Here is a 21,191-nt window from a genome sequence, read left to right as displayed (position 1 = left end):
GCTATATACATTATGACCCTCCCTGAGAAAATTTCTTCATACATCTTCCTTGAATGGATATGTGAATTAGATGTGTACTTTGACAACTACAACTTGACAGAGATGCAACAACTTCAATACGTTTGCTCCCAGATGAGTGATTGTGTTTGAATATAATGGAGAGCCCGTGAAAGGCAACTTCAACCTCAAGGGTGTGAACCTAGAACTTGGGACGAGATGCAGTACGAGTTGGTGGGCATGTACCTATCTAAGTATGAACGAAGAAAGTACTAACCTCCACCAGATTTCCAAAAGCCATCCACAAGTGACAAGGGCATAAAGGAATCATTGGCCTCTATTGCACAACGCATTGCAAAGGAACAACAAGAGAAGACACCTCCAACGAATGAACTAGAGTCAAAAGTTGAGGTTAGTGTTGAAGAAAGTCCAGCAATTCCTATTGTCAAGGAAGAACTAGTCATTGATGTTCCCATCAACAAGATTAATGTGAAAAAATTCGAAAGCAACAAGGTTGCCACAATGGACAATGAGGTTGAGATTGAGGAATTGACACTACAACAATTGTGATGATTGTGAACAGCCAAGAGGAAGATCCTATGGGGTTCAAAATTGAAGTTATGTTTGAACCATCAATGGAACTGATCGAGAACCAATGGGTAGATGAACCAAAAGAGCTTTATGTTGCATTGGAGTTTGAAGAGGTTGAAGGTGTTGATGTGGATGATCCCATGGATGCATTTGAGGTTGTTGAAGCTGAGCATGTGGAGTTCGTCATCCCATTAAAATATCTTGAAGATCGAGCTCCTCACATTCTAGACTACATCCTTATTATCAAAGAGCTACTTGAATTTTTTTACAGCTTGAAGAGAGACGTGCACCATGCTATAATCACCCCCACACTCTACAAAATTCGAGGACGGATTTTTTCTAAGAGGGCGAATTGATGCAGATAAGTCACTTAATGGACTTATTTTTTTGCAAATGAGCCTTAGGTTGGGTTATGTATGTGTTGAGCCTTTGATCCTATGGGTTTTCTTTGTAATGAACCACTTTAATAGGCCTAAAATATGGGTAGAAAGTAAGAAAACGGGATTTAATTCATTAATTTAGTTAGAGTCCTAGTTAGAGTCCTGTTTTGAATCTATTTTCTTTGTTATTTCAGTTTTCTAGTTAGTTTAGGTTTCTCAATTAGTTATGAATTGGGTTACGTCTTTCATTTTTAGTGTTTGAGTTAGTTTTTGAGTCTTCTATATAAGTTTGTAAGGGGCTACAACATTGAACACGAATTTGATTGAATAAAAAAAAGAAAGCTTTATGCTGGAAAACTGTGAGATTCAGTGTTGTGAGAGACAGCTTGGGTGAGATGCCCTAGGGAAGAGTGAGATGCTCGACCTAACCTATTCCCCTACTTCATTCTTCCATTCATTCTCTTATTTCTATTTTGTTAATACTATCTGTCATACTATCTTATTTTATTGAATTTAGTAAAGGTCCTACCTGGGATTGGATCACTTGCGAACCAATCTTTACATTATTGTCCACAAGTGCTTCGATCTTACATTACTCTCGAGACCCCGCAGTGGCGGGAGCCTCGTGCACTGGTTACATGGGTCAGGATCTTTAGGTGGTACACTATGGAGATTGTTTGGATTGATCTACTTGATTTGTTGATGCAGAATCGAGGCTGAACCGAGTCGACCCTTCTTGAATTCTCAACTGAGACAAACCAGGTCTGGTTAGATTTTTAGGTTCACTAGGATCTTTTAGGATTTGTTTAATTTGGGAAAGATCGAGTTACTTTATTTTGGCGAATTCCTCTAGTTATTAAGCTAAGTAGGGAATTTTCAATTTGAGTTTTATTGTGTTTCTAATTTTATTAGTTTAGATCTTAGGAAATAATTGGGGAGATTTCTCTTCTATTTCAGTTTTATATTTTAATTGGGAAAGTCTTTATTTTGGTTTAATATAAATTGGCAGTAACCTGTTACAATCCCAGAAACCTGTAACCAAACCAGGGAAAGAAGAAGAAAGAGAGAAGAAGAAAAGAAGAGAGGAGAGAAGAGAGGTGAGAGGCGAGATCTAGATTCCTCCCAAAAGAGGGGAATTAACCTGGATCAGACCAGAATAGTCTGTCGCAGGTTAGATCCTTAATATATATATATATATATTTCAGAAATAAAATGGTTACAAAAATACCCTTGTAACTTCCGCTAGTCAGCCCTAACACAAAACAGGAACGATAGGACCTAATTGCCCCTAACGCCTCAAACTTAACATAACCCAAGTTGTTGGACAGATTTGAGAATGAATTGAAATGAGTTGTTTAGTGCCAGATGGGCACTTGCATGGTTGTGTGACCATTCTGCTCCCCTTGTGCCAATCTCTCTCACCCCTATTCAAACTCTAAATCCTGGGCTGACGAGATGGAGGAGTTGGATAATGATGTAGCAGAAGTGGACTTGAATGAATCTGCTATAACGGACCATTGCGAAGATTGGGAGAAAATATACGAGTTGGAGATCAAAAGTACTCTATCTGAGAGTGCGGAGGCCTGGAACTTATGCCCCTCTCTCTCTCTTGGAGTTGCTCTGTTTGTCTTCTTCTTTGATTCTATTTTCTTCTGTTACTGCTTTATCTCTTTATTTTCTGTAACTGCCAAACAGAAAAGGAGTTGAAGAGGCTATTGAGCATATTGATTTTGGTCTGACAGTTTGGATTAACATTGTCCTCCCATAGTTGATTGAAACCCAAGAATCTCAGCCCCAAGAACCCTTTCAGTGTGAGATTGAACTTAGATTCAGACCTGATCTTGTTACTGTACCGTCAGATCTGAGTTGTAGAGGCAACCCACCTTCTTCAGTTGCTGTTTGAGGTGTCCATTGGTTGGGATCAAGAGGCTACTGAGTTTCCGACTTTCACTTGCAATTTCCGATCATTCCGAAACCTGAAATATCCCCTGGAATCGAAGCAACCTCCGCTGGTTATTGGTGTGTTTGAAGGTTGAAGATGAATCTTCAATTGTGAGTTATGCTTAGACCTTTTCTTTCTTGGATTTCCCTTTATACCCCTATAAACCCCTTTTATATCACTTTGTCCTTTTTAATTACCTCTAGCTCCACCTCCAGCCTTGAGCAACAATTCAAATTCCCACTTGTGTCTCCTCTACTTAAACAACCCATTTAAACATTGGAAACTTCTGGTTATTTACAAGTGTTCTATTCCGGTTGCAGCTTCAATTTACTTACAAGAACTGCCATCCATTTTTGATATTTGGCTATTGCACTCTTGAATGGCCCATAAGCGATCCGATTCCAGTTTTGGAACCCGGATCTGCATCATTTGCATTTTAACATTAAAATATTTTCCATTTTGGTATTGTCCATGTTTTTTGTTCATGGTATTTCAGCATTTTTTTCTTGGATGAGTAAGTGAATATGTTCAAAATGAAAAGGGAAGAGTACAAGAGGGGGTGGGGCCGCCAACAATGGAGTGGGAAGCTTAAAAGGGAAGGACATACAAAAACACGTCCCCTAACTAGGAGGATCTAGAACCTAGATACAAGGAATTTGGAGATTCCCAGAATTGACAATGTGCCTGTTTCTCCCAGTATCCAAGCACTAAGTAGCAACACTAAATTATTTGCTTCTAATATCGAGGGAGATGGACTCCCAAATTTTCTGATTGGTTCTGGATTTTGAGTCCATCTTAGGGTTGCGTTCCATCCCTATCGAGGGCAGGGGTCTTCTTCTGTGATGCCAGCATTTGGCTAAGAGCACTTTCCAAATTGAGGAAGAAAAGAGGCGAGCGAAAGAGAGGTTCTCCACATCTTCCTGAGAGTTTCAGCAGAGGCAGAAACTTAAGGAGGCTGATATCTGTCTATGGAGGAGGAAGGATTGCACTGAAAGAGACAGGGTAAGGCCTTTTCAGACAATAAAGCTATGACAAGGAATGTGTCCCTTAAAACCATAACAATCTTGGACCAAGGAACAACTGGGGCCTATGAGCGAATTAGGTTCCAAGCTGATTTGGAGGTGAATTGTCCGGAGAGGTAACCTGTCCATACCACAAGGTCTCCACTCCCATGAGTCATCCTACTGATATATGAAAGGAAACCTGAACCTCCTGCAAGCTATGGGAGGAAGCCGGCCTATGGTGCCACTCACTAACGTGGATAATAGCTGAAACCTTCGCCAGTCTTTCCATGCTCAGGTTGTAACTTGTACCCAATTCTGTCGCCAAAAGTATTGATGAGGACACTTGGGGGGGGTGTGCTAGTGATCCATCCAGAGGAGTGTGTTCACTCCATCATCTTAAGGGATTTAATGACACTTGCAGCAGGATGCCTGTATATCAATGTCTTCCTCCAAACCCAAGATGAGTCAGCAACACAAGGAACAGTCCAGTTAAGAGTACTTTTGCACTTCTGCAATTGACTAGAGTAGACCCAATCAACCCAGATGCCTTTCTTTTTTGCTACTAGATTCGAAATCAGTATGAGAATACTAGAGATGTTGACATCTTTAATTCTCCTCAGGCCCTGGCATCCATCCTCCTGTTGGGAGTTAAACAGAGGCCCAATTGATGGAGTTATGGAACTTATTATTGTCTCAGGCTTCCCAAGAAATGCACTCACCAAGGATTGAAGTTTATTGGCGGAGTGGAGGAAGCCGAAGATGCCTGACTGATAAGTGGAGGATTGCATGAAAGATCTAACCAATTCATATGAGAGGAGTTACCTTCCACATCTGAAGCCCCTTTCGAAGAAGATCGAGGATGGGAGAGCAGTGGTGGGTGGATAGCTTGGAATCAGTTTCTTTCTCTGTTTTTCCCTCCCATCCCCTGCTGTTCCAATCCTTGTTTGTCACTGTTAAATACTGGTTTGCAGTTTGACTTCATTATTCTGTTATGTTGCTTAGTTCTGGTTGTAGAAGTTTCTAATTTTGTTACTTCCTATTTTGCGTGTAACAGCTATGGATCCTCTAGAAAGATTCCATCTTAGTTTCGATTTTTATTTGCTTTCTATTTTCCTTGTAATAGCTAAGGATCCTTTCTAGAAAGATTCCATTTTAGTGTTTACTTGGCTGCAAAGTAGCAAGGAGATTTTATATTCCTGTAATTAGTTCATTGGTCATTATTGTTGGATGGGATAATGACTTGCGTCAAATATGACACCAACCCTCTTTATTTATAATAACGGAGAAAAAGTTCTAGAGAATTACAAAGACCATAAAATCCCAGGGTCCATTTGACAACTGACACTTTTCCTAAAACCCATTATTAAAGCACTCCCCCTCAAGTTGGTGCATAAATAACACATATGCCCACCTTGCAGATACTAGGATGAAACATCTTACTACTAAGACCTATAGTAAATATATCAGCAAATTGTTCACTATTGGGAACAAAAGGCACAATGATAAGACTCATATTTAGGTTCTCTTTAATGAAGTGTCGATCGATCTCCACATGTGTGGTTTGATCATGTTGGACAAGGTTGTAAGCAATGCTAATGGCAGATTTGCTGTCTAAAAGAACTTCATAGGGAGGGTGGTAGGGATAGCCAAATCTATGAGAAGACCATGAAGCCATAGGAGCTCACAAATGCCATGTGCCATAGCATAGAACTCTGTTTTGGCACTTGAATAAGCAACCACGGCTTGCTTCTTGCTTCGCCATGTAACAAGGTTACCACCAATAAATGTGCAATGTCCAATAGTAGACCTATGGTTATTACAGGAACCTTCCCAATCAGCATCCGTGAAGGCCTCCACCCTAAGGTGATTATGAGGAGAAAAAAGGATGCCACGTCCTAGGGAAAATTTCAAGTACTGGAGAATTCGCAGCACAACTTCCATGTGAGTCGATTTGGGCTCATGCATGTACTGACTAACTGATGCGGATCCGGATTCCAAGGACCGAAATCGGATCGCTTATGGCCCACAAGAATGACCAAAATCTCAAATTTAATGGTTGAAGGGTATTCTTGTAATTTCATAAACAAGCAGGGCCTTAGAAATAATTATAAGGTAGATGGGGTAGTTCTAGAACTAAAACTTCAATACAAAGGCTTATTCTGAATTTTACCAAAGAGAAAAGGGGTTATGGAATATAACTTTTGGGAACAAGGGCTTAATTGTAATAACAGGGAAAATTCTTTTAAAATAAAAAGAACCTGTTCTTCTTCTTCTTCTTGTCGTGAGAACCAGAAACCAGCGGACAGAAAAAAAAAAATTCCGATCGGTAGAACTCCTTCGATAGGGCTTGGTTTGACCTGAAATTCGAAACGAAGCTTCTCAGGATAAGGCTCTATTGATCCCACAAGATAAGCACCTGGATTTTCAAGCTGGGAGGCTGCGGGAATGACCAGAAGTAGAACCTGGCGGTAGAACAGAGTCAGTCTCAGTTGCAGGTATGATAACAGATGGTAAAGGGACTTTTCGGCAGCTGAAATCTGATGATTTGTGTCGCCTAGGAGAGGGCTTCCTGCGATCAAATCCTTGGCCCAAACAACTCACATATAAAGGAGCTCGAAACACCTCAGTAGGGCAGCAACTGTCACCCAGAACAGGGGCTGGGAAAGAGAACCAGCTAGAAGAAGAATGGAAGAAGAAAAAGAACAGCAGGAGAAGAAGAACAGAGGGAAAAGAAAAGACAGTCAGGGGAAGGGGAAGAAGAAAACAGTTCAGAAGAGAGAGAAAGGGAAACCACCCATGGCAGCCATCGTTTCCAACCAAAACATAAATTCTCAAATTCATTCAAAAAATCTCTACTGAGTTCTCCATTACAGGGCTATTTAAAGAAAAATAATAACATAATTTTGGAAGCTAATTAAAAATGGAAACTAAACCTAGATAGCAACTAAATAAAAATCAAATCTAAAGATAGCAACTACTTCCATCGTGCAACTGCATCAGCTCTCCCGGTCTTAAAAGAACTCGACTCAGTTGAGTTAGGTCGTGCTCCCAAGATACCCTTGTAAGTTGCTCGTTGATGAGGTGGCACGTATCTCGAAGCAGAAGATGGGAACATAACACCAAGAGGAGGGAGGGTAGGTTGACGTGCCATTAGAGCAGGAGTCAGTCGACGACGTGGCATGTCTGATAATGCGTGTGACCTCATTAAGTACATACGACCTCCTTGCTTCACCTTGATGGTGTTCCGTGCACCATCATAGAGAATGCCTGCATGTCGCTGCCAAGGTCGCCCTAGAAGAATGTCACAATGTGCCAATGGGGTGACCAAACAGGTGACATGGTACTGTAACGGCCCAAACTGTAGGTGTACTCGAACAACTGCAGTGGCCTCTTCTCGAGCTGTGGGTCCAAAACCTCGCACATGAATCTTCTTGAAAAGCTGCTTTTGTGGAAGGTTGTGTGCTCGAACAAATTCAGCAGATATGAAGTTTGCTTCTGCCCCAGTATCAACAACTACATGAACATCAATAGGGTCGGAGCCGTGCAGGAGAGTCCCCTTCTGTCTGAAGAGAGGAGCTTTATCAACTAGTCTATTCGAAAAGGATGAAAGGCTAGCTGAATGAGCTTCAGGATGAAAGGCTAGCTGAATGAGCTTCTACATCCTCATCTTCATCATCGACAACATCATCGTCCTCGAGCGGATAAGGATATAAATGAAATTCATCTTCATTCTTCTCTGTCGGCTGCTTCTCTGCTACGTTCACAGAACGAGTCCTGTTGGGACACTTGTTGGAATAGTGACCCTTCTCGCCACAACTATGGCATATGATATTCTTCACCCCAACACTATCCTTGTTGAACTCTGACCTTTTCTCTTCAACTCTGCGAGCTTCAGGCTTCTTTTCCTCCATACGCGGTGGAGGTCTATAAACTGAAGAAGTCTTGAGCATACCCTTCCAATAAATGGACTTCTCTTCAGCTGTCTTGGCATGAGCCGCTGCCACATCAACAGACCTGAAATCAGTGTTAGCCAATTCAAGTCGAATCTCAGTACTTAACCCACTGATATATCGCATCACCCGTTGCTGGTCTGTTTCCTGAAGCCGACACCTTGAAGACAGTTTGTGGAATTCGAGGGTGTAAGAATCCACATCTTTGTTCCCTTGTTGCAAGTTAAGTAATTTATGGAACATTACCTTTTCATAATTAAGGGGAACAAATTTTTCAGTCAGGATCTGCTTCATGACCTCCCAATTGATAACGGGTCCAAGTCTTCTGACAAACCTTGCATGTAGTACATCATCCCACCATGAACATGCATACCCAATAAACTTGGTGATGATGAGTTCACACTTTTTCACTTCTGGAAGAGACTTATACGCAAAAATTCTCTCCACTTTGGTAAGCCAGTCAAGAAATTCCTCAGGTCCCTTTTCACCACTGAACTCGGGAACCTCAACTTTGATGCCATAATCTCTGTCAGAAAATTTTCGGGTAACATCCTGGGGAACAACTGGATCAGGCTGCTGCCTCTGAGGTGTGTCTTCGATCCGTAAAGTGTTGAGCTGAGGGGGTAATGTAGAGGATCCTTCTTCAGCTCGCTTGTCGGACCTCCTCATAAAGGCAATCATCTCTTCCATAAACTTATCAAACTTGGCTTCAGTCCTCTCAAGCCTAGCATCAGTATTCTGTTGGTTCTCGGCTAACTCACGATATAATTTGTGCAACTCAGCATTGGTGATGTGACTTGCCATGGTTAGAAAATTGCAGGAAATTTTGCTCTGATACCACTTGATGCGGATCCGGATTCCAAGGACCGAAATCGGATCGCTTATGGCCCACAAGAATGACCAAAATCTCAAATTTAATGGTTGAAGGGTATTCTTGTAATTTCATAAACAAGCAGGGCCTTAGAAATAATTATAAGGTAGATGGGGTAGTTCTAGAACTAAAACTTCAATACAAAGGCTTATTCTGAATTTTACCAAAGAGAAAAGGGGTTATGGAATATAACTTTTGGGAACAAGGGCTTAATTGTAATAACAGGGAAAATTCTTTTAAAATAAAAAGAACCTGTTCTTCTTCTTCTTCTTGTCGTGAGAACCAGAAACCAGCGGACAGAAAAAAAAAAAAATTCCGATCGGTAGAACTCCTTCGATAGGGCTTGGTTTGACCTGAAATTCGAAACGAAGCTTCTCAGGATAAGGCTCTATTGATCCCACAAGATAAGCACCTGGATTTTCAAGCTGGGAGGCTGCGGGAATGACCAGAAGTAGAACCTGGCGGTAGAACAGAGTCAGTCTCAGTTGCAGGTATGATAACAGATGGTAAAGGGACTTTTCGGCAGCTGAAATCTGATGATTTGTGTCGCCTAGGAGAGGGCTTCCTGCGATCAAATCCTTGGCCCAAACAACTCACATATAAAGGAGCTCGAAACACCTCAGTAGGGCAGCAACTGTCACCCAGAACAGGGGCTGGGAAAGAGAACCAGCTAGAAGAAGAATGGAAGAAGAAAAAGAACAGCAGGAGAAGAAGAACAGAGGGAAAAGAAAAGACAGTCAGGGGAAGGGGAAGAAGAAAACAGTTCAGAAGAGAGAGAAAGGGAAACCACCCATGGCAGCCATCGTTTCCAACCAAAACATAAATTCTCAAATTCATTCAAAAATCTCTACTGAGTTCTCCATTACAGGGCTATTTAAAGAAAAATAATAACATAATTTTGGAAGCTAATTAAAAATGGAAACTAAACCTAGATAGCAACTAAATAAAAATCAAATCTAAAGATAGCAACTACTTCCATCGTGCAACTGCATCACTAACCAGGCTGACGAAGAATGCTATGTCAGGGTATGTATAAGAAAGATAGATCAAATGCCCCACTAATCTCTGATATCTCCCCTTATCCATTGACTGTTAGCTTGCTGGCTTGCACCCCAACATACCTATCTTAGAAAGAAGATCAAGCACATACTTCCGCTAGGACAATTAGATCCCACGAGAAGACTTGGCAACTTCAATGCCAATGAAGTAACGAAGCTATCCTAGATCCTTAACCTCAAATTCCTCACTTAAGTATTTCTTGAGGCAAGATATTTCTGCCAAATCATCGCTAGTAACAATAATATCAACTACATAGACTATCAAGATAGCAATCTTCCCACCAAATCTTTTGATGAATAGAGTGTAGTCGGCATGACTTTGAGAATAGCCTATGGCAACCATAGTATTATAGAAATGACCGAACCAAGCACGAGGGGATTGCTTCGGCCCGTACAATGCACATTTCAGCTTGCATACCTTCCCTTGAGTTTTGGAGTAAGTGAACCCAGGAGGAATGTTCATATACACTTCCTCCTCAAGTTCCCTATTGAGGAAGGAATTCTTCACATTTAGCTGCTAAAGATCCCAACCTAAGTTGGCGACACAAGCTAAGATAACACGAATTGTGTTCATCTTAGCAATTGGAGCAAAATTCTCCTGGTTGTCAATCTCATAAGTCTGTGAAGCCCTTGGCAACAATTATGGCCTTATACCGATCCATTGTACCATTAGCCTTCTGTTTTACTATGAAGACCCACTTATACCCAATTGTCTTATTTTGTGAGGGAAGACACACCAAATCCCATGTGTCATTCTTCTTTAGAGCCTGAATCTGTTCAACTATAGTTGCCTGCCATTGTGAGTTTACACTCGCTTCTTGCTAGGTATGGGTAATGGACACAGGAAAGAGAAGACACAAAACTATAGTAGGAAGGAGAAATTGAGTCATAAGAAGCAATTTTAGCAATAGGATGTATGGTATAAGACCTAATGCCTTTACGAACAGAAATAGGCAACTCAAGAGACGGATCAACAGAAGGAGGAGAATTACCGAGGTCTAAGGGGATAAGAGTGGGCTCGAGAGGAGACAACTAACATGGTAAGGTAGATGGTGGATGTGCAGTGGGAGGAGTATGCTATCCGCGACTATAAACATGCATCTTCGGACGAGGCGAAGTAGGAGAATCACTCTCCCCCTGAAACAGGATACTGGTTGGGATAGAAAGTTCAAGAGGCGGCACATCTTCCACAATGGAGGGAGACTCCCCCTGAAGAGGTGTCGCAGTGTAGTATGATGCAGATTCATAAAAGACAACATCCAAAGTCACAAACCAACGCCGAGTGGGAGGATTAAAACACTGATAGCCCTTTAGAAAAATGCATCGGAGACCATAAGGATCAAACTTTCCATGACGATGATCGCGAGCACAGCAAACACTGCCGCATACCTTAGAAGGAACAGGAAAATTAGCGGAACCTTGAGAAGATCCAGAGAGGAGCGGAAGGAATGGAATCAAGAAGGCATTCAGTTGTTAAGAAAGATAGTAGTGAGAATCGTGTCACTCCAGTACTTGGGAGGAACATGCATCTCAAACATAAGAGTGTGCTACCTCACAAAGGTGATGATTCTTCTACTCAGCAACCCCATTATGAGTCGGAGGATCCACACAACTAGTCTGATGGATCATCCCATGATCAGAAAGGTAAGCATGAAATGACCATTTGAAGTATTAACCGCCATTGTCGCTTCTAAGGATCTTAATAGTAGCACCGAAATGAGTCTGAACCATGTGATGAAACTAATGAAGCAAGAGAAGGTCTCGCCCTTGGTTCACATCATATATACCCAAGTGGTCCGAGAATGACAATTAATAAAAGAAAAAAACCACAGATAGCCATTGTCAGACACATAGCGGGATGGACCCCAAATATCAGAATGTATCAATGAAAAAGCAGTGACACTTTTATTTCTAGAAACAGAATAAGTGATCCGAGTTTGTTTGGCCAAATCACACGCCTCACAAAAAAACTTGAATTATAACTTTTATAAGAAGGGAAAACCCTAGCTAAAGTTCCCAAAGGGGGATGTCCCAAGTGACGATGCCACCGTAGTAACTCAGAGATAGGAGGTGACATATAAAAAGTCTGAAGATTCTGACCAGAGGCCAATACCAACTCATCATCAAGTAGATACAGACCACCACGCACCCTGCCAGAGCCAATCGTTGCCCATGTCACTAGATCATGAAAAACACAACGAGACAGATAAAAGGTGATTTTGCAATTAAAACTGGAAGTAAGACTACTTATGAACAAAAGGTTAGTGGGAAAAGAAGGAACATGCAATAAAGTAAAAAGGGATAAAGAAGGGGTACAACTAACAGAGCCCTTTCTCAGAATAGTGGAATAAGTCCTGTTAGCCAACTTGATCTTACTATTATCAGGGCTAGTAGTGTATTGTGAGAAAAGAGGCAAGCATCCTATCATATGATTAGAAGCCCCAGAGTCTATAATCCGATGGGCAGAAGGGACATGCATAGTATGACCATATAAGGAGATACTTGAGTGTGGAACAAGCAAAGCTCGCAGTGGTTGTGCTGGAGAGTCCGGACGTGTCAAAAGGCATTGGAGGCAGTAAGCTCATCAGATGATAGCGAGGCTGCTAGGGTGCTAGAAGCAGAGTCAGCGTCTGGGCTCTCAGTATGGTCTAGGAGTACCGGCAGGACCCTTCCCTCACCCCTTGCCAGATGTATCAGAAGGACTGCCATGAAGTTTCCTGCAGTGCTCTTTGTGTGACGCTCCTTCCCTCAGTAATCACACTTCACTGGAGTCTTGGTAGGGGAGCCTCCAGACTGTGGGGATGTACTAAGGGACTAAATGCTAGAGATAAGCGTAGATCTCTCAGTAGGAGTGCAGCAGGCTGTAGAAGCATAGTGGTACGTCTGTTGTCCTCAAGTTAGATCACAATATAGGCTTGATCCAAGGTAGGAAAGGGTTACGACCCAAAACATGGGACCGTAGCTGATCAAACTCCATATTCAAACCTGCTAGAAAGTCATAGACCCGGATCTTGCCTCTTGCTTCTGAAAATTGGTGACATTTGCAAGGGTGGAAGGAGTATACTCCTTATAGAAGTCCAGCTTAATTCACAATGTCTGCAACTCATAATAGTACTGTGACAGAGAGAGCCCTCTCTGTCTCAGATCATGAACCTTCTGGAGAAGCTCAAAGACTCGAGCATCATTCCCCTCTTGGGAATAGATATCCTGGACGGACTTCTAGATCTTTGTAGCGGAGTGAAGGAGGAGATAGCCATGTGAAAGCTGTGGCAACATCGAGTTGAAAAGGAAGGCCATAGCTAGAGAGTTGGCACACTCCGACTTGTTAATCACAGGAACGGTGGTTGGATGCTTCGAGGTTCCAGTGAGGCATCCATAATAGCTACAAGACTTGATGGAGGCGTAGACCGAGCATGGCCACATTTAGTTTGTTCCATGCTTGATAGCAAACAAGGAGGAAAGGTAAGAAGAGCCGTGGTGTCTCCGTTGGTAAAAGCAGATGAGCTGGTAGACATGGTTGCTACTCAAGGGAGCTATGCAAATAGAAGGGACACTAGCCAGAGATAGAGAAAGCACCAAAAAATAGAGAAAAATGCAAGAAAACCCAAAAATCAATAAAGGGAAAAACCCTGAGAAATCGATTTTAGGGATAGCTTTAGAATAGAGACCTCAAACGGAGAAGTGGTTAGTACATACACTACAAGGATATGGAGCACCAATTGTAACAAACATCAAGACTATCGGAGCATCGAGCAGGGAAAAAGCATTATGGCAATGAAAACAACGATTTCAGGGAAAAAAAACCTAAAAAAATGTTGAAAAAAAGGGTCTGGGTCTCTCAGATCATTGTAGAAGAGAGTCTGAGAGCCCAGGGGAAGGATGGATAGAGGCTAGAAACCCTCTTGGTGGTTTAAGAAGCTCCCATCACTAGAGAGAAGCAGATGAAGAGAGATGGAGGGGGACACAGATAGAAGGAGGAGCTGGGAGAGATAAACGAGAAAGAGATGGAGGAGAGGGAGAGCCCTTAGGGTTTCGGATCCTATGGTTCATGTTGGATGGGGTAATGACTTGTGTCAAATATGACACCAGCCTTTTTTATTTATAATAATGGAGATAAAGTTCTAGAGTATTACAAAGACCATTAAACCCCTTAGTGTTCGTTTGGCAACTGACACTTTCCTTAAAATCCATTATTACAACAATTATAAATAAGGAAAAAGTGCCTAGATCTACCAGATAAGAAAAATATTTACAAATAATTACAAAATCTACTGGTTTTGTAATTATTTTTCTTATCTATCTAGAAAATTGTCCCTATAAATAAAGAGTGAAGGGCACAGTAGCCCACAAGATTTGATGTTTGAGAAACTTAGCTCTATGTGAGTGTGTGCACTGTGGTGAATCAGTCACAGCCCTTGTGGTGAAGCAAGTGGCAACCTAAGTTGGTGAATCCTTGGTTTGGGACTAGTGCTGAAGCTTTGGTCATATGCCATTCTTCTCCTCTTCTTTTCTCTTTCTTCCATTAATGTTTCTCCAGGTTTCCTGTACAGAAACCCCCTATGATTTCTGTTGGCCTCAATTTTTTTTTCTTTGATGATTCTCTCTTTTCAGTCCACGATAGCTAGGGTTGAATTATTTCTTCTCTATTTTTTCCTCCAATCCCCTACTATTTTAGTTCTTGCTCGTCACTGTTAAATACTCTAAAACCTATACCCACAAACCCTAAACCATATACCCTATTAGTACTATAAGTGACATTAATTTGGAGGGCTTAAACAACCTATGTAGAGGACTATTCGATTGTAATTTCACCTTTATCCGACCATTAGATTCTGAGATATAAAATGGCATACTCAGTGCACGAGGCTCTCGCATGTGCGAGGTCCCGGGGGGTGATGTAGATAAGTCACTTAATGGGGTTATTTTATTGCAAATAAGTCTTGGATTGGGTTATGTATGTGTTGGGCTTTTGATCCCACGGGTTTTCTTTGTAATGGGCCACTTTAATGGGCCTAAAATATGGGTAGAAAGTAGGAAAACGAGATTTAATTCATTAGTTTTGTTAGAATCCTGTTTTGAGTCTATTTTTTTTTGTTATTTCAATTTTAGTCAGTTTAGCTTTCCTATTAGTGAATGACTATTTAATTAGTTGCTTACTCCATGTTGGAGTTCTAGTCCTAGTTGTACTAGGAGTGTCTAGTCCTATTTGGAAACTAGCTCCTAATTATAGTTTGATTGTCATTCTGCCCTCTATAAATAGAGGAGCTTATTATATCCACATAATGGTCAGATTTGAATGAATGAATTATTGAGTGATTACTCTTTAGCTAAAAGTTATTGAGAGGTGAGATGCCAAAACCTGTGAGGGTGTGATACCCAAAACTTGAGGGGTGAGATACCCATTCCTTTATTCTCTTTCACCCTTCTCAACCCCCCATCGGTTCTATTTTTTTTTTTTTCTATTTTATTTTATGTTCCTTGTTTTAGTTGCTGTGAGAATTCTTTAAGAAGTTTTCAGATCTATTCAGGCCATTAAAACCAGAATCGACCAAGTCAAAGTGAGGAAACTTGAGGTCCAATCGAACCCTATATAATTCTCACATCTGATCTGTGACTTACAAGGCCTTTTCAGGGGTTTTTCCTGACAGTCCAAGGAGCACTAGATCCTCTCCTCATTGCTGCCCAAGCAGCCCTATCAGAGTCCTTGAAGATTTCTCTCAGTTTCTCTCTCCCAAGTCTGAAAATCAAGAAAGTGCATAACTTTCAAACCATCATCAGAAGCCCTTCATATTTGGGGGTTTTTATACCCTCCTTGGTCCCTACAATCGACCAAATTTGTAGCTCAATTGGAGCCCTATAGATCTGGCCACAACTCTTTCTCTCTAGCTCTATAGCAGGTCTTTCTCTCTCTTATGGGGTTGGGTTTTGGGCTGATTTTGCTCCATTATTGGTATTATATCCTTGGGGGTTTATTTGATGATCTTATTTCTTTGTTTCTTGGTCCTGTTTGTTTTGTCTGAGGTTTTTAAACTGCTGGGGTAGTTTACTTGTAATCTACTCTTGCATTAGGGGGGCGAGAACTATGCACCCTTACCCCGTGAATGTCAAGAGGCTGTTTTGATCGCTTGACGACCAGATCGCAACATTCGTACCTTTACCATTGGACCAAGTATGCCCCTTAGATTCTAAGATATCAAAGTTTTAATATTCTATTTTCACTGTGATTCTGTCTATGTGGTTTGTTATCTGGTAATCCGTCTCACAAGTTATTGGTATTTATCTTTAGATTAATTAAAAAGGACATAAATGATTGCATCAAATTAGGTTTTTTTTTTTTTTTTTTTTTAAACGATTTGTGCATCTAAACCCTAAATCTTCCCCAAAATTGAAAATGACATCTTTTTTGCTATTAGCACATGGAAAAAAACTCATTCTTTATACTTAATTGATTGAATGCACTTGTCTCGTTATACTTTTTCTCCTTTTTATACATGATACATTATACATATTGTTTACTTTATAGTGTTTTATGCTTCAAAACTGTATTTTGCATGTATCCTAAGCATTTCCATGCTTATCATTAGCATATCTTGCGTCTCTCTGATATGGTATGATATCTCTCTTAAGATCAATCTTCTGATACAATACCCAATACCAATGCTTTAAACCTTGATTTCAACGGTAATTTTATTGAAGAAGTAGAGAAAGATTGCAAAGTCCAAGACAAGCTAACAACTGAAAACAAGCACAACACATTACCTGACCTGACCAGAAATTACATGAAATGCATCAACACCCATCTGGCAGTAGTTAACTAAGGGATCCCCTATATGTGATTTTTTGGTTGGGTTGCTTTATTCGAGTACACAAATTATAAACGTTGTATGATAGTTGCAGTCCCAGGGGCTCGTGCTGGTTGAGCAAACAAAGCTTGCTTTGTAACTTTCTCTATTTTTTAGGCTACAGAGTTTGGGTTTTGTTATAGTATATGGGCTATGCATTATTCAACTTAGACTTTGTTATCTTTACATTGTTTATATATTTTTTTGCTGATTACGTGTTATTTATAGAGACATATAATGTTATATCAAATTGTATTAGTTCATGTCTATCTTATGTTATTTCTTAGTGCCCAGCCCCAACACTGCCATAAGCCATTACGGCATGGCAGTCCCTCCCCACCCCTTACCTACTGACTGGACATCCAGTGGATTACCAAATTTCATGTCTAGCCTTGATTTACAATGAATAATATGCCATGTCTGAATTTGTATTTCTGTTAACGTCTTGTTCATCAACCACCTGCAGTCCCAGGGGCTCGCTCTGGTTGAGCAAACAAAGCTAGCTTTGTAACTTTCTGCATTTTTTAGGCTACAGAGTTTGGGTTTTTTTATAGTGTATGGGTTATGCATTATTCAATTTAGACTTTGTTATCTTTACATTGTTTCTATATTTTTTTGCTGATTACTTGTAATTTATAGAGCTATATAATGTTATGTCAAATTGTATTAGTTCATGTCTGTCTTATGTTATTTCTTAGTGCCCAGCCCCAACACTGCCATAAGCCTTTACAGCATGGCAGTCCCTCCCCACCCCTTACCTACTAACTGGTCATCCAGTGCATAGTTGTCACGGCGTCGCCAAGGCGGCGCCAAGGAGTCCCGGCGTTTTGGAGAGGGCAAATCGGTGGACCGATTAGTGTCACCTTCATTAATCTACCGCCAAGGGTCGTATGGCGTCGCCAAATCGTCCCCGGCGACGATTTATGACATTGTACACATAAATCGATCGCCATTTTTTTTTTTTAAGTTATTATTGTTAATTACTAAATTGATTCTCTTTCTAACAATGTTATTGGCAGGTGTAATTGAAATGTACAAATTAATGCTACATGGGATAAAAGTGTAAATTAATAAGTTGTACCAATGAAAAAGAAAAAAAAAAGAGTCTAAATTAAGACCAAAGAGACAAGTCGCGACTCCGACTCTCTTCAACCCTCCAACCCTAAGTCTCAAAGTGAAGACCGAAGACTCCCTTCAACCCTTCAACCCTTATTTTGCTCCGGCGATAGCTGTTCTTGCTCCGGCGTTGCTGTTCCCGTGCTTCGGCGAAGATAGGTATGTTCGACTCTTCTTTTCTTCTATTCTTCTATTCTTCTATTCTTCTATTCTTCTAACCTTCATCTTCCTTGTCTTTGGTTTTCAGTCTATCGACTCTTCTTCTCTTCTTCTAACCTTCTTCCTTGCCACTGGCTTCTTCTCTTCTTCTCTTCTTCTCCTCTTCTAACCTTCTTCTTCCTTGACCCTACAGAGTCTGGTTTGTTTGACTCTTCAGAGTCTTCACTTCTCATTTTTTCTTCCCCATTTTCTACTACTAAATCAGTAATCAGTCTCTTCTCTTCTTCTAATCTTCTTCCTCTTCCTTAGTTCACTCACATAGAGCATAAATCTTTCTCTGTTCTGATCTTATTTTGCTCCGGCGATAGCTGTTCCTGCTCCAGCGTTGCTGCTTCTGTGCTCCAGCGAAGATAGGTATGTTCGACTCTTCTTCTCTTCTTCTAAACTTCTTCTTCCTTGTCTCTGGTTTTGAGTCTATGGACTCTTCTTCTCCTCTTCTAACCTTCTTCTTCCTTGACCCTACAGAGTCTAGTTTGTTCGACTCTTCAGAGTCTTCACCTCTTTTTTTTCCCCCCTTTTTCTACTACTAATCAGTAACCAGTCTCTTCTCTTCTTCTAATCTTCTTCTTCCTCTTCCTTATTTCACTCACACAGAACAGAAATCTTTCTCTGTTCTAATTTCCTTGGTTTTTATTTTTTATTTTTTTGGTAATGTTGTATACTTGTATTGTCTTTTTCATTGATGCAAATTTTCTAGCAGTCATGATTGTCAGATTGTGGTCTTCAATTACCAGATTTTCCATGATTAAGAACCATGTTCTGTATTGTGGATTGTATTAATATTAAGCAAGGTAAGTCTATGTGCTAGGGGAAAAAGCCATTGTAATCTATGATATATGTTGCAACATATTTTAACAATGTTTCCTGTGAATCTATGATATATGTTGGTTCATATAAATGTTTTTACAAATTTATAATAATGTCTTGTTGGCTTGTGTGCATCTTTTTTCCCCCACTTGTCAATTCAATGTGGTCTTGTGCAATTATTGATGTAGGATGGAAGGAATCATTTTCGGTTATTTCTCAGCAATGTCTTTATCTTTTGATATGAATGGATTAAAATACTTGTCTATTGTCTACATTCTAATGAATACTATATTTTTTCTTAGAAAATTAGGGAAATAAAAAAGTAATATACTAAATAACTTTAGAAAATAGGAAAAATAAAAAATGACACATGGGCGATTTGACCGCCATAATGGGCGATTCATCGCCAAATCGATTAGCCACCCCTCCACCGCCTTGGATCGATTTGATGCCGTGACAATTATGTGCGGATTTGGGTTCGAAAACAGGAATCGGATTGCTCATGGACTCAAAAAATAATAGATAATTCAAGTTGAAATTTAAATGGCAATTTTGTAAATAGGTGGAAGTCTAGGAAGGAATGGAAAACTTGTAAATAATTAAAAGTTCCTAATAAGAAGTGGCAGGTTTGTGAATAAACAGAATATGCAAGGGTCTAAATAGCTAAATATGGGTTAGACACAAAGGTGATTAGTATTTATTTGGTAGGGATAAACTAGGAATGTCAAACAGCTTAAGGGCAGGGTGTAAATAAGGGGTCAAAGGAAGGGCATTAGTAAGGAAAGAAGAACTAGGAAAGCTCACGATTTAATAAAGGGGTTTAGAGTTTTCTTCAACCTTGGAATAGGGTTACAGTGGTGGGGTTATTAGAAACTTCAATCTGTTTACAGTATTGCCATCCTTCGCTATAACTTCAGTATATTTATGTCGAATGGGGTAATGACTTGTGTCTAATATGATACCAACCCTCTTTATTTATAACAATAGAGAGAAGGTTTTAGAGAATTACAAAGACCATTAAACCCCTTAGGGTCCGTTTGGCAACTGACACTTTTCCTAAAACCCATAAAACCCATTATTACAACACTCCCCCTCAAGTTGGTGCATAGATATCACATATGCCCAACTTGCAGATAATAGGATGAAACATCTTACTACTAAGACCTTTAGTAAATACATCAGCCCGTTGTTCATTACTGGGAACAAAAGGCACAGTGATAACGCCCCATATCTAGCTTCTCTTTGATGAAGTGTCGATCGATCTCCATATGCTTGGTTCGGTCATGCTGGACAGGGTTGTGAGCAATGCTATTAGTAGATTTGCTGTCACAAAAAAGCTTTATAGGAAGAGTAGCAGGAGCAGCCAAATTAGTGAGAAGACCATGAAGCCATAGGAGCTCACAAATGCCATGTGCCATAACACGGAACTTTGCTTCAACACTTGAATGGGCAACCACAACTTGCTTCTTGCTACGCCATGTAACACAAGGTTACCACCAACAAAGATACAATAATCAATGGTAGACTTGCGGCCATCAGGGGAACCTACCCAATCCGCATCTGTGAAGGCCTCCACCCTAAGGTGATCATGAGGAGAAAAAAGGATGCCCCCGTCCTGGGGGTAGATTTCAAGTACTGGAGAATACGCAGCACAACTTCCATGTGAGTCAAGTAAGGATCATACATGTGTTGACTAACCAGACTGAAGGTAAATGCTATGTCAGGGCATGTATGAGAGAGATAGATCAACTACCCCACTAATCTCTGATATCTCCCCTTATCTACCGGATCACCTTTCTTGCTACTCAGGTGACCATTAGCTTCAATAGGAGTGTCTGCTGGCTTACACCCCAACATGCATGTCTCAGAGAGAAGATCAAGCACATACTTTCGCTGAGATAAGTAGATCCCATGAGAAGACCTAGCAACTTCAATGCTGAGGAAGTAATGAAGTTGTCCTAAGTCTTTGATCTCGAATTCCTCACACAAGTATCTCTTTCAAGCGAGAGATTTCTGCCAGATCATCACCAGTAACAACAATATCATCTACATAGACTATTAGGATAGCAATCTTCCCACCAGATCTCTTGATGAACAGAGTGTGGTTGGCATTGCTTTGAGAGTAACCTGTAGCAACCATAGCCTTATGGAAATGTTCGAACCAAGCACGAGGGGATTGCTTCAGTCTATGCAGAGCACGCTTCAGCTTGCATACCTTCCCTTGGGTTTTGGAGCAAGTGAACCCAGGAGGAATGTCCATATACACTTCCTCCTCAAGTTCCTCATGAAGGAAGGCATTCTTCACATCTAACTGCTGGAGATCCCAATCTAAGTTGGCAGCACAAGCTAACATAACATGAATTGTGTTCATTTGAGCAATTGGAGCAAAAGTCTCCTGGTAGTCAATCCCATAA

The sequence above is a fragment of the Macadamia integrifolia genome, unplaced genomic scaffold (genome assembly GCF_013358625.1).
Source record: "Macadamia integrifolia cultivar HAES 741 unplaced genomic scaffold, SCU_Mint_v3 scaffold717, whole genome shotgun sequence".
Lineage (NCBI taxonomy): Eukaryota > Viridiplantae > Streptophyta > Magnoliopsida > Proteales > Proteaceae > Macadamia > Macadamia integrifolia.
The sequence above is the reverse complement of the archived record's forward strand: the minus strand, read 5'-3'. Positions refer to the sequence as shown.